Genomic DNA, 12,077 nt, shown 5'->3' with positions numbered 1-12,077 from the left:
CGTGCCTTTAAATGAAAAAGTCAGTCTTCATTGCACGACTATGTGCAACAGGGACATTTTTTTGGGTTTACAAAGTCAAACAATAACACTTCGACCCTGTCTGTCTGGGGTCTCTCAATGACGAATTGTCTGTACCATGTTTGGAGGAGGTATTGTGGCCCCGGTATCAAATTGGGTACCGGGGCCACCCCACTATGCAGTCCAGATACTTGTTTGGTGGAATTCAGACACGTGGAGGGTTTTTTAATTATATTGTGGCCTCGGTACCAAATTGTGTACCGGGGCCACCACACTACGCAGTCAAGATAGATAGATGCGTATTGCGTATCATAGATAAAGTACATTCAGTGGTGTGGGGCAAATTGAAAAATATTCAAAATGCACTGACATTATCAAAAACAAGAGGTTGTCACACGCTAAAACTCCAACATGTATATGATGGAGAGGATGGAGGAGCAGCCGTATGTGTAGTGTAATGCAGATCTGTTGAAGGTTTTTTATATATTTTATTGTGGTGCCCAGTGCCCACTCCTCTACGCAGTCCAGGTACAATTATTGGTGCGAATCATAAAAGTTCAGGGTTTTTAAGATATTGTGGTGACCCACTCCTCTACGCAGTCCAGGTACAATTATTGGTGCGAATCATAAAAGTTCAGGGTTTTTAATATATTGTGGTGACCCACTCCTCTACGCAGTCCAGGTACATTTATTGGTGCGATTCATAAAAGTTCAGGGTTTTTAATATATATTGTGGTGACCCACTCCTCTACGCAGTCCAGGTACATTTATTGGTGCGATTCATAAAAGTTCAGGGTTTTTAATATATATTGTGGTGACCCACTCCTCTACGCAGTCCAGGTACAATTATTGGTGCGAATCATAAAAGTTCAGGGTTTTTAATATATTGTGGTGACCCACTCCTCTACGCAGTCCAGGTACAATTATTGGTGCGATTCATAAAAGTTCAGGGTTTTTAATATATATTGTGGTGACCCACTCCTCTACGCAGTCCAGGTACAATTATTGGTGCGAATCATAAAAGTTCAGGGTTTTTAAGATATTGTGGTGACCCACTCCTCTACGCAGTCCAGGTACAATTATTGGTGCGAATCATAAAAGTTCAGGGTTTTTAATATATTGTGGTGACCCACTCCTCTACGCAGTCCAGGTACAATTATTGGTGCGAATCATAAAAGTTCAGGGTTTTTAAGATATTGTGGTGACCCACTCCTCTACGCAGTCCAGGTACAATTATTGGTGCGAATCATAAAAGTTCAGGGTTTTTAAGATATTGTGGTGACCCACTCCTCTACGCAGTCCAGGTACAATTATTGGTGCGAATCATAAAAGTTCAGGGTTTTTAAGATATTGTGGTGACCCACTCCTCTACGCAGTCCAGGTACAATTATTGGTGCGAATCATAAAAGTTCAGGGTTTTTAAGATATTGTGGTGACCCACTCCTCTACGCAGTCCAGGTACAATTATTGGTGCGAATCATAAAAGTTCAGGGTTTTTAAGATATTGTGGTGACCCACTCCTCTACGCAGTCCAGGTACAATTATTGGTGCGATTCATAAAAGTTCAGGGTTTTTAATATATATTGTGGTGACCCACTCCTCTACGCAGTCCAGGTACATTTATTGGTGCGATTCATAAAAGTTCAGGGTTTTTAATATATATTGTGGTGACCCACTCCTCTACGGAGTCCAGGTACAATTATTGGTGCGAATCATAAAAGTTCAGGGTTTTTAATATATTGTGGTGACCCACTCCTCTACGCAGTCCAGAAAGATACCTTGTTGCAACGTTTTGGACTAATAACTATATTGTGAGGTGTTCAGAATACACTGTAAATTAGTGGAAATGCTTGTTATTGAATGTTATTGAGGTTAATAATAGCCTAGGAGTGAAAATAAGCCCAAAAACTTGATTTTTAAACTTTTTATGTTTTTTTCAAAAAAAATCCGAATCCAATACCTTAAATCCGAACCGAGACCTTTCGTCAAGTGTTTTGCGAGACAAATCCGAACCTCAAAAATAACGAAAATCCGGATTTAAAAAAACAAAACACGAGACCTCAAAAGTCGCCGGTGCACATCCCTACAATAAATGTACCTGGACTGCGTAGAGGAGTGGGTCACCACAATATATATTAAAAACCCTGAACTTTTATGAATCGCACCAATAAATGTACCTGGACTGCGTAGAGGAGTGGGTCACCACAATATATATTAAAAACCCTGAACTTTTATGAATCGCACCAATAAATGTACCTGGACTGCGTAGAGGAGTGGGTCACCACAATATATATAATAAGAAAACCATCAACTTGTTTGATTCGCACCAATAAATGTACCTGGACTGCGTAGAGGAGTGGGTCACCACAATATCTTAAAAACCCTGAACTTTTATGATTCGCACCAATAATTGTACCTGGACTGCGTAGAGGAGTGGGTCACCACAATATATTAAAAACCCTGAACTTTTATGATTCGCACCAATAATTGTACCTGGACTGCGTAGAGGAGTGGGTCACCACAATATCTTAAAAACCCTGAACTTTTATGATTCGCACCAATAATTGTACCTGGACTGCGTAGAGGAGTGGGTCACCACAATATCTTAAAAACCCTGAACTTTTATGATTCGCACCAATAATTGTACCTGGACTGCGTAGAGGAGTGGGTCACCACAATATCTTAAAAGCCCTGAACTTTTATGATTCGCACCAATAATTGTACCTGGACTGCGTAGAGGAGTGGGTCACCACAATATATTAAAAACCCTGAACTTTTATGATTCGCACCAATAATTGTACCTGGACTGCGTAGAGGAGTGGGTCACCACAATATATTAAAAACCCTGAACTTTTATGATTCGCACCAATAATTGTACCTGGACTGCGTAGAGGAGTGGGTCACCACAATATCTTAAAAACCCTGAACTTTTATGATTCGCACCAATAATTGTACCTGGACTGCGTAGAGGAGTGGGTCACCACAATATCTTAAAAACCCTGAACTTTTATGATTCGCACCAATAAATGTACCTGGACTGCGTAGAGGAGTGGGTCACCACAATATCTTAAAAACCCTGAACTTTTATGATTCGCACCAATAATTGTACCTGGACTGCGTAGAGGAGTGGGTCACCACAATATCTTAAAAACCCTGAACTTTTATGATTCGCACCAATAATTGTACCTGGACTGCGTAGAGGAGTGGGCACTGGGCACCACAATAAAATATATAAAAAACCTTCAACAGATCTGCATTACACTACACATACGGCTGCTCCTCCATCCTCTCCATCATATACATGTTGGAGTTTTAGCGTGTGACAACCTCTTGTTTTTGATAATGTCAGTGCATTTTGAATATTTTTCAATTTGCCCCACACCACTGAATGTACTTTATCTATGATACGCAATACGCATCTATCTATCTTGACTGCGTAGTGTGGTGGCCCCGGTACACAATTTGGTACCGAGGCCACAATATAATTAAAAAACCCTCCACGTGTCTGAATTCCACCAAACAAGTATCTGGACTGCATAGTGGGGTGGCCCCCGGTACCCAATTTGATACCGGGCCACAATACCTCCTCCAAACATGGTACAGACAATTCGTCATTGAGATCCCAGACAGACAGGGTCAAAGTGTTATTGTTTGACTTTGTAAACCCAAAAAACTGTCCCTGTTGCACATAGTCGTGCAATGAAGACTGACTTTTTCATTTAAAGGCACGATCTTTCAAGTGTAGTGTTTGTAAGTCTAAGTCATATTATACTTTTGGTAAAATTGGTTTATTTTGTTCCTCTTTATGGTAATTAATTAGTAATAGAATTAAAGTATGAAATAGAATTAAAGTATGAAATAGAATTAAAGTATGAAATAGAGTGGTATAGAGTTGTAGTGTGGTATAGATAGAGTGGTCCACACAATATAATAATAATAAAACCCTCCACGTGTCTGAATTCCACCAAACAAGTATCTGGACTGCATAGTGGGGTGGCCCCGGTACCCAATTTGATACCGGGGACACAATACCTCCATCAACCCTCTAAATCCCACTCCACTGATGGCGGACACCGGGTGCACGTCTAACACCAACATTGCAGTTACAGCCGCAGTTATACGCTTTGCAATAGGGTGACTACTATCGTATTTTGTGGTCATGGCAAACGACTGTTGGACGGTCAATTGTTTTGTGAAAGACTTAGCGGTCTTACGACTTCCCCTCTGGGAAGATGACCGACTAACAGCAGCAACAGCAGCAGTGGCAGTAGTAGGCGTACCGCTGCAGGATTCCTCGGATGAATCCCGTATTGAGGAGGACTCAGTCTGGCTGCTGACTTGGGCTGCAGGACTGAATCTGATGGAGATTGTGGAGGAAGTTGACGAGGAGGGTGTTGCTGGTGTGTATCCAACTGGACCACGGGATTTAGGTGTCCCTGTACCGATGAGGGTCCTAGCCCCAGTTCCTGAACTAACCACTGAACTATGAAGGTTATTCAGGTGACGTATAAGGGAGGATGTTCCTAGGTGGGCAAGATCCTTACCCCTGCTTATTTGAGCTTTACATAAGCTACATATGGCCATACATTGGTTGTCTGGATTTGGATAAAAATAACTCCAGACCGAAGAGGTGCATTTTTTGGTCTTCTGACCAGGCATGACGATGGGCTTTTTCATCCCATGGACATCAGCTGTTTCCCCCCCTGGTGCCTCATTTACAATAACCACATCACCATCCTCATCATCAAGTTCCTCCACAGCGCCAGCTACATCATCAATAGCCTCCTCCCGAGCCACCTCTTCCCGTACAGTGATGGGAAGGTCAGGCTTGACAACCACCAACACCCTTGGACTCGCCTTGGGGATTTGTGATAATTTCTCTTTAGAAGGCAGAGTTGTTTGCTGTTTTGTTGCTGACAGCATAACTCTCTTCAATTTTTTGTAGGGGGGGGGAGGAGGAGGAGGGCTAAGATCCGTGGGTGAAGCTGAACCACTAGTCATGAACACGGGCCAGGGCCTAAGCCGTTCCTTGCCACTCCGTGTCGTAAATGGCATATTGGCAACTTTACGTTTCTCCTCAGATGATTTAAAGTTTCTCTTTTTGCTACTTTTTCTTAACTTGGGCTTTTTGGATTTTACATGCCCGGTACTACGAGATTGGGCATCGGGCTTGGAAGACGACGTTGATGGCATTTCATCGTCTATGTCATGACTAGTGGCAGCAGCTTCAGCATTAGGAGGAAGTGGGTCTTGATCTTTCCCTACTTTATCCTCCAAATTTTTGGTCTCCATTATATGTAGCACAAGATACTGCAGAATGTGTGAACTTGGTAATATTGCAGTACCAATGGACTTATACTGCTGGATTGGTTTTGCAAATTTGGTTATAATTATTATATATTTTTTTTTTTTAAAATTTTTTTTTTTTTTTTACTTTTTTTTTATTTTTAAAAAACTTGGGAATAGTGGGGAAATAACTATGCCCTTAGAAGCACAGAGCACAGGACACAGCACCACTGCACTGAACAGGACACGGCACAGGACCCAGCAGCACTACGGAACTCAGCAGGACAGAGCACAGGACACAGCACCACTGGACTGATACTGCAGAATGTGTGAACTTGGTAATATTGCAGTACCAATGGACTTATACTGCTGGATTGGTTTTGCAAATTTGGTTATAATTATTATATATATTTTTTTTTTTTTAATTTTTTTATTTTTTTTTACTTTTTTTTTATTTTTTAAAAACTTGGGAATAATGGGGAAATAACTATGCCCTTAGAAGCACAGAGCACAGGACACAGCACCACTGGACTGAACAGGACACGGCACAGGACCCAGCAGCACTACGGAACTCAGCAGGACAGAGCACAGGACACAGCACCACTGGACTGATACTGCAGAATGTGTAAACTTTGTAATATTGCAGTACCACTGGACTTTTACTGCTGAATGTGTGAACTTGGTAATATTGCAGTACCAATGGGCTTATACTGCAGGATTGGTTGTGCAAATTTTGTGGTAATTAAAAAAAATTAAAGTAGTTTTTGGTATTTTTTAAAAAAACTTTTTTTTATTTTTTTAAACACAGGGGAATATTGGGGAAATAACTATGCCCTTAGAAGCACAGAGCACAGGACACAGCACCACTGGACTGAACAGGACACAGCACAGGACCCAGCAGCACCACTGACCTCAGAAGGACAGAGCACAGCACACAGCACCACTGGACTGATACTGCAGAACACAGCACAGCACAGCACAGCACAGCACAGCACAGCACAGCATTAAACAGCACAGAACTAAACAGCACAGAACTAAACAGCACAGAACTAAACAGCACAGAACTAAACAGCACAGAACTAAGCAGCACAGAGGACCACCTAACACACCCTCCCTCTACCCTGATCAATGCCCGAGTGAAGATGGCGGCGACTAGCGGGGAATTTATAGGATCCGAGTATCGCGAGATCCGACAACGGGATTATGAGTCAGAGCCTCAGTTTCACTTTTGAATTTGGCGCCAATACCCGGATCTGTCTCGGATCCGACTCGGATCCGCAACGTTCGGGTGGGCTCGAATTTCATAAATCCGAGTGCGCTCATCCCTAGATACAATCAGATGTAAAATAAAAAAGGCAGATTAAGCTAAGCTGTAAAATATTTCTTAGGTTATAAGCATTGTAGATGAAAGAAACCAGGAACACTTTAAGGGCCTGATTCATTAAGGATCTTAACTTGAGAAACTTCTTATTTCAGTCTCCTGGACAAAACCATGTTACAATGCAAGGGGTGCAAATTAGTTTTCTGTTTTGCACATAAGTTAAATACTGACTGTTTTTTCATGTAGCACACAAATATGAACTTTAAATTTCAGTGTACAAATAAGATATCAAGTATTTGTGTGCTACATGAAAAAACAGTCAGTATTTAACTTATGAGCAAAACAGAAAACTAATTTGCACCAGTTGCATTGTAACATGGTTTTGTCCAGGGGACTGAAATAAGAAGTTTCTCAAGTTAAGATCCTTAATGAATGAGGCCCTAAGACTTTAATGAGCCCAGGGTGAAGATCACTTAAGTGAGTCTTTATATCTTTTTGCACAAGGGAGAACTGATTTGCTATATTCAAATAGTAAAGTATATCAAGATTTTCCAGGAGGGTGGTACATGAAAAACAATTTATTTTTCATTACATTCCTACTGGAGCAAAAGATCCTAGGAGGTAAATTTATCAAGCTTTGAGTTTCCAGCAGGTTTGAAAACTTTTTTAATCTCTATGCTTATCATTATAGTTTATTAGAAACTGGTTATGTTGATTTTATTTTAAGCTCTATTATTAAAGTATTAATTTATTTTTTCATACACCAACTTTAGTCTGCATTTATATACAAGTCCCATTTATGCTTTATTAATGGTACTATATATATGCAAATAGTCAGGTCTATGACACTATCTGATATGAGTGGACTCATTTTGTTTTTTTATTGAGATGTTGCCTATAGCAACCAATCAGATTCCAGCTATCATTTATTTAGTGCATTCTACAAAATGATAGCTAGAATCTAATTGGTTGCTATAGGCAACATCTCTACTTTTCAAACCCGTCGGAAACCCGCAGCTTGATAAATTTACTCTTGGTCTCTTACATTTCAGTTATTTTAAGATATTGTGCTAGATTTATGGTTAGGGCAGGCTTAAATTAGTGCTTAAGCTTATGTTGTGTCTTTGGTTAAAATGTTGGGTTGTTTTTATTAAGGACTTGGGCCAGTATTAGATCTATGAAAGGATGTTTGGGTAAAGTCTATTAAGAATGAAGCTTTCAGTGAAGTGGGCGAGATGGGGGCCTCCATGACACTATTCATTGCGAAATGAGGCACTCCGGCCCCCTTTGCTGCTGCGCTTCACGGCCCCTCTGGGAGATCCCGAAGAGCCAATAAAATTGTAGGCAAGTATACAATAAGTATATTTGTATTGGGTGTGTGCCCAATAACTAGAGATGCTCACTGACCCTCGTGTTTTGTTTTTGTTTTTGGATCTGGATTACCTTTGGGTTTTGATTTTGGTTTTGGTTTTGCCTAGAGATGGTCACTGACCCCCGTGTTTTGGTTTTGGATTCGGTTTTGGATCTGGATTACCGTCGTGTTTTGGTTTTGGTTTTGGTTTTGCAAAACCTCCATTGCGTGTTTTGGTTTTGGTTTTGGTTTTGTTTGGTTTTGTTTTGCTATTTTTTGGGAAAATCCATGTTTTTGGGCCTAAATTAACCCAATTTAGTGCTCCAACTGTTTTAGAGACAAGTAATCTAATTGTTGAGGTAATAAATCATCCCAAAAAACAGTTTAATTCTTCGTTGGTAGGCCTATTCTACACACAAAACAGATTGTCTTCCTCTCCATCTATGCATATTGGCAAGGCAGCCATCGTCTTTGAATGTATATTACACCCTACACTTATAGTTAAATATGTAAAGAAATGGAAAAAGCCAGTTTGGTTTCTGTCTCTCAAGGCCCCCCTCCACTTGTATAAAATACCAAAAAATTCAGCCATTATAGACTGTACAATATTAATTGACATGGAGAAAGCCAGTTTGGTTTCTGTCTCTCAAGGCCCCCCTCCACTTGTATAAAATACCCAAAAATTCAGCCATTATAGACTGTACAATATTAATTGACATGGAGAAAGCCAGTTTGGTTTCTGTCTCTCTAGGCCCCCCTCCACTTGTATAAAATACTAAAAAATTCAGCCATTATAGACTGTACAATATTAATTGACATGGAGAAAGCCAGTTTGGTTTCTGTCTCTCTAGGCCCCCCTCCACTTGTATAAAATACTAAAAAATTCAGCCATTATAGACTGTACAATATTAATTGACATGGAGAAAGCCAGTTTGGTTTCTGTCTCTCTAGGCCCCCCTCCACTTGTATAAAATACTAAAAAATTCAGCCATTATAGACTGTACAATATTAATTGACATGGAGAAAGCCAGTTTGGTTTCTGTCTCTCTAGGCCCCCCTCCACTTGTATAAAATACTAAAAAATTCAGCCATTATAGACTGTACAATATTATGAAAAATGGACAAAGCCAGTTTAGGGTCACTCTGTCTATGACACCCTACCCTTAAGGATAAATTGCCCTAACAGCAGCCTTTCAAGATGGTATGTGATATGGAAATGCCACAAGTCCCTTTCCTCTTTGGGGGTAGATTGCACCCTACACTTACATAGAAAGTTTTAAAAAGATGTTATCGGCATCATCTTCAGCTTCATCCTCACCCTCATCAGTGTTATCGTCATCATCACAGACTATCAATTCATCGCCGCTTGAATCCGCCATTAGAGAACAGTCAGTGCTTGCATGTCTTGGATGGTGAAGGCCTTCCTCGTGGAAGATGTAGTTCATTTTTATAAACATCATTTTCTCCACATTTTTGGGAAGTAACCTTCTACGGCGATCACTGACTAAGTTCCCTGCTGTGCTGAACACTCGTTCAGAGTACACACTGGAGGGTGGGCAGCTTAGGTATTGCAAAGCAAGTTTGTACATGGGTTTCCAAATAGCTTGCTTTTCTTCCCAGTAAGGAAAGGGACTGTCTGACATTTCCATATCAACTACCTCTTGAAAGTAATCCTCCACCATCCTTTGCATGTTTATACTCATATTGGATGGACTTATGGGCAAAGTGACACTTTTTTTTGAAAAATCCTTCAAACCAGCCCAGATGTTAAATTGTTCTCGTCTGCCCCCTGTGTCTTCCCTGCTTCTTTTTTGGAAATTTAATTTTTTACGAGCAACAGCTTGAGAAAGTGAAGGAGGACACGTCGTCAAGCCGAGGCCCAGTTCAGCGGCCAACTTGCTGAGCAATAGCTCCTTGCAAAAGTTCACATCTCGCTCATTTACAAGTAAAGACTCAATGTAGGTTTTAAACCTTGGATCAAGCACAGTGGCCAAAACGTACTGATCCGAGTTCAAGATCTTAATAACTCGAGGATCATTGTGAAGCGAATTAAGTACTTGATCGACAAGGCCAACATACTTTGCTGAATTGCTTGCTTTCAGCTCCTCCTTCATTTTCTCAAGCTGCTTTTCCAATAGTCTAATTAAAGGAATGACTTGGCTCAAACTAGCAGAGTCTGCACTGACCTCACATGTCACAACTTCAAATGGTTTCAGCACCTTGCACAGCACTGAAAGGATTCCCCACTGTGCAAGAGTGAAATACATCCCCCCTCCTTTCCCAATGTCATGACTTGTGCAATATGCTTGGATGGCTTTGCGCTGTTCCTCCATCCTCTGAAGCATGTACAGGGTGGAATTCCACCGAGTTACCACCTCTTGCTTAAGTTGGTGGCAGGGCAAGTTAAACTGCTCTTGGAGCTGCTGTAATCTCCTACATGCTGTGGCTGAATGCCTGAAATGGCCTGAAATTTTACGGGCCACCGAAAGCATCTCCTGCACCTCACGGTTGTTTCGTAGGAAGCTCTGCACCACCAAGTTGATGGTGTGAGCAAAACAGGGAATATGTTGGAAATCACCCAGCTGTAATGCTCGCACTATATTGTTGGCGTTATCTGAAATGACATACCCTGGGGAGAGTCCGAGTGGTATAAGCCATGCATCAATCACATCTCTCAGTTTGCGTAACAAATTGTCAGCCGTATGCCTGTTAGTGAAGCCGGTGATACAAAGAGTGGCCTGCCTGTGACAAATGTTACGTAGTGGTGTACATGCTGCTGCTGTTCCTGCTGGTGAAGGTGAATGACCAACCCAGTGGGCTGTCACAGTCATATAGTCTTTGGTTTGGCCACTTCCACTTGTCCACATATCTGTGGTTAAGTGAACAGTGGGCAGAATGGCATTTTTCAGCGCAATCTCTACATTTTTACACACTTTTTGGTATAGTTGTGGAATAGCTTTACGGGAGAAATGGTGTCGCGATGGAATTCTGTAACGCGGACACAAAACCTCAATTAACTGTGAAAAACCAGCTGCGTTTATGGTGGAGATTGGACGCAGATCTAACACTAACATTGCAGCCATGGCGTCTGTGATTCGCTTGGCGACTGGGTGACTGCTGTCATATTTGCTTCCCCTCGCAAAGGATTGTTTCACAGTTAATTGCTGAAATGTAGGACTGCTCATTTTATTCACCTGCCTCTGGGATGACGATTCACCCCCAGCAGCAGCAACAGCAGCAGCAGGACTAACGCTTTCTTCAGAGGAATCAATAATAGTGCCGGAGTCATCCAGCCTTAAGTGGGATGCCGGGCTAACTCCGAGCGCTACTGAGGATATTGATGAGGATGGTGTGGTGGGTGTATTTTGTGGCCGTCGGTATGTCGGTGAGCGGAGGGTCTTAGCTGATGAGGGAGTGCTTGTATTCTTTTGGGAAGAACTTTCAGCTTTTCCCAACACTTTGCCATGAACTCTCGTTAAATGGCGTAACATAGACGAGGTTCCAAGATGGTTAAGGTCCCTCCCTCGACTGACTGTGGCTTCACATACACTACAAATGGCTATACAATTGTTGTCTGGATTTGGGTAGAAATAATTCCACACATAAGAAGTGGATTTTTTTGTTTTATGCCCAGGCATGACAATGGCCTTTTTCTTGTCACGTGCCAGAACTGCTGCCACTGGTGCAGGACTTACACAAACAACCTCATCCTCATCAACATCCTCATTAGCGCCCTCGTCGCCTACACAAATCTCCCCCTCATCCTCTTCTAATTCCAAAGTGGCATCCTCAATTTGGGTATCACCGGCTACACTCGGGCTATTAAGGCACACATCAGCAGAATGCTCACGATTAGACATCCCACTGTTGGATGGACTCTCCACAGGGATTGTTGTCATTTGTGAATCAGAGCAAATATTCTCCTGTAATGCCTCACTGGTATCTTGCAGCTCAGCTTTGACGCGTAACAGTAGTTGTGCACCAATTGTAGGCTGGGTAACTTTTTGGGATCTGCCACTAATAGCCAAAGGTGAAGGCCTCATTCTCTCTTTGCCACTGCGTGTGTAGAATGGCATGCTTGCAATTTTTTTTTTATCGTCA

The sequence above is a fragment of the Mixophyes fleayi genome, chromosome 1 (assembly GCF_038048845.1).
Source record: "Mixophyes fleayi isolate aMixFle1 chromosome 1, aMixFle1.hap1, whole genome shotgun sequence".
Taxonomy (NCBI): domain Eukaryota; kingdom Metazoa; phylum Chordata; class Amphibia; order Anura; family Limnodynastidae; genus Mixophyes; species Mixophyes fleayi.
Note: the sequence above shows the minus strand (reverse complement) of the source record.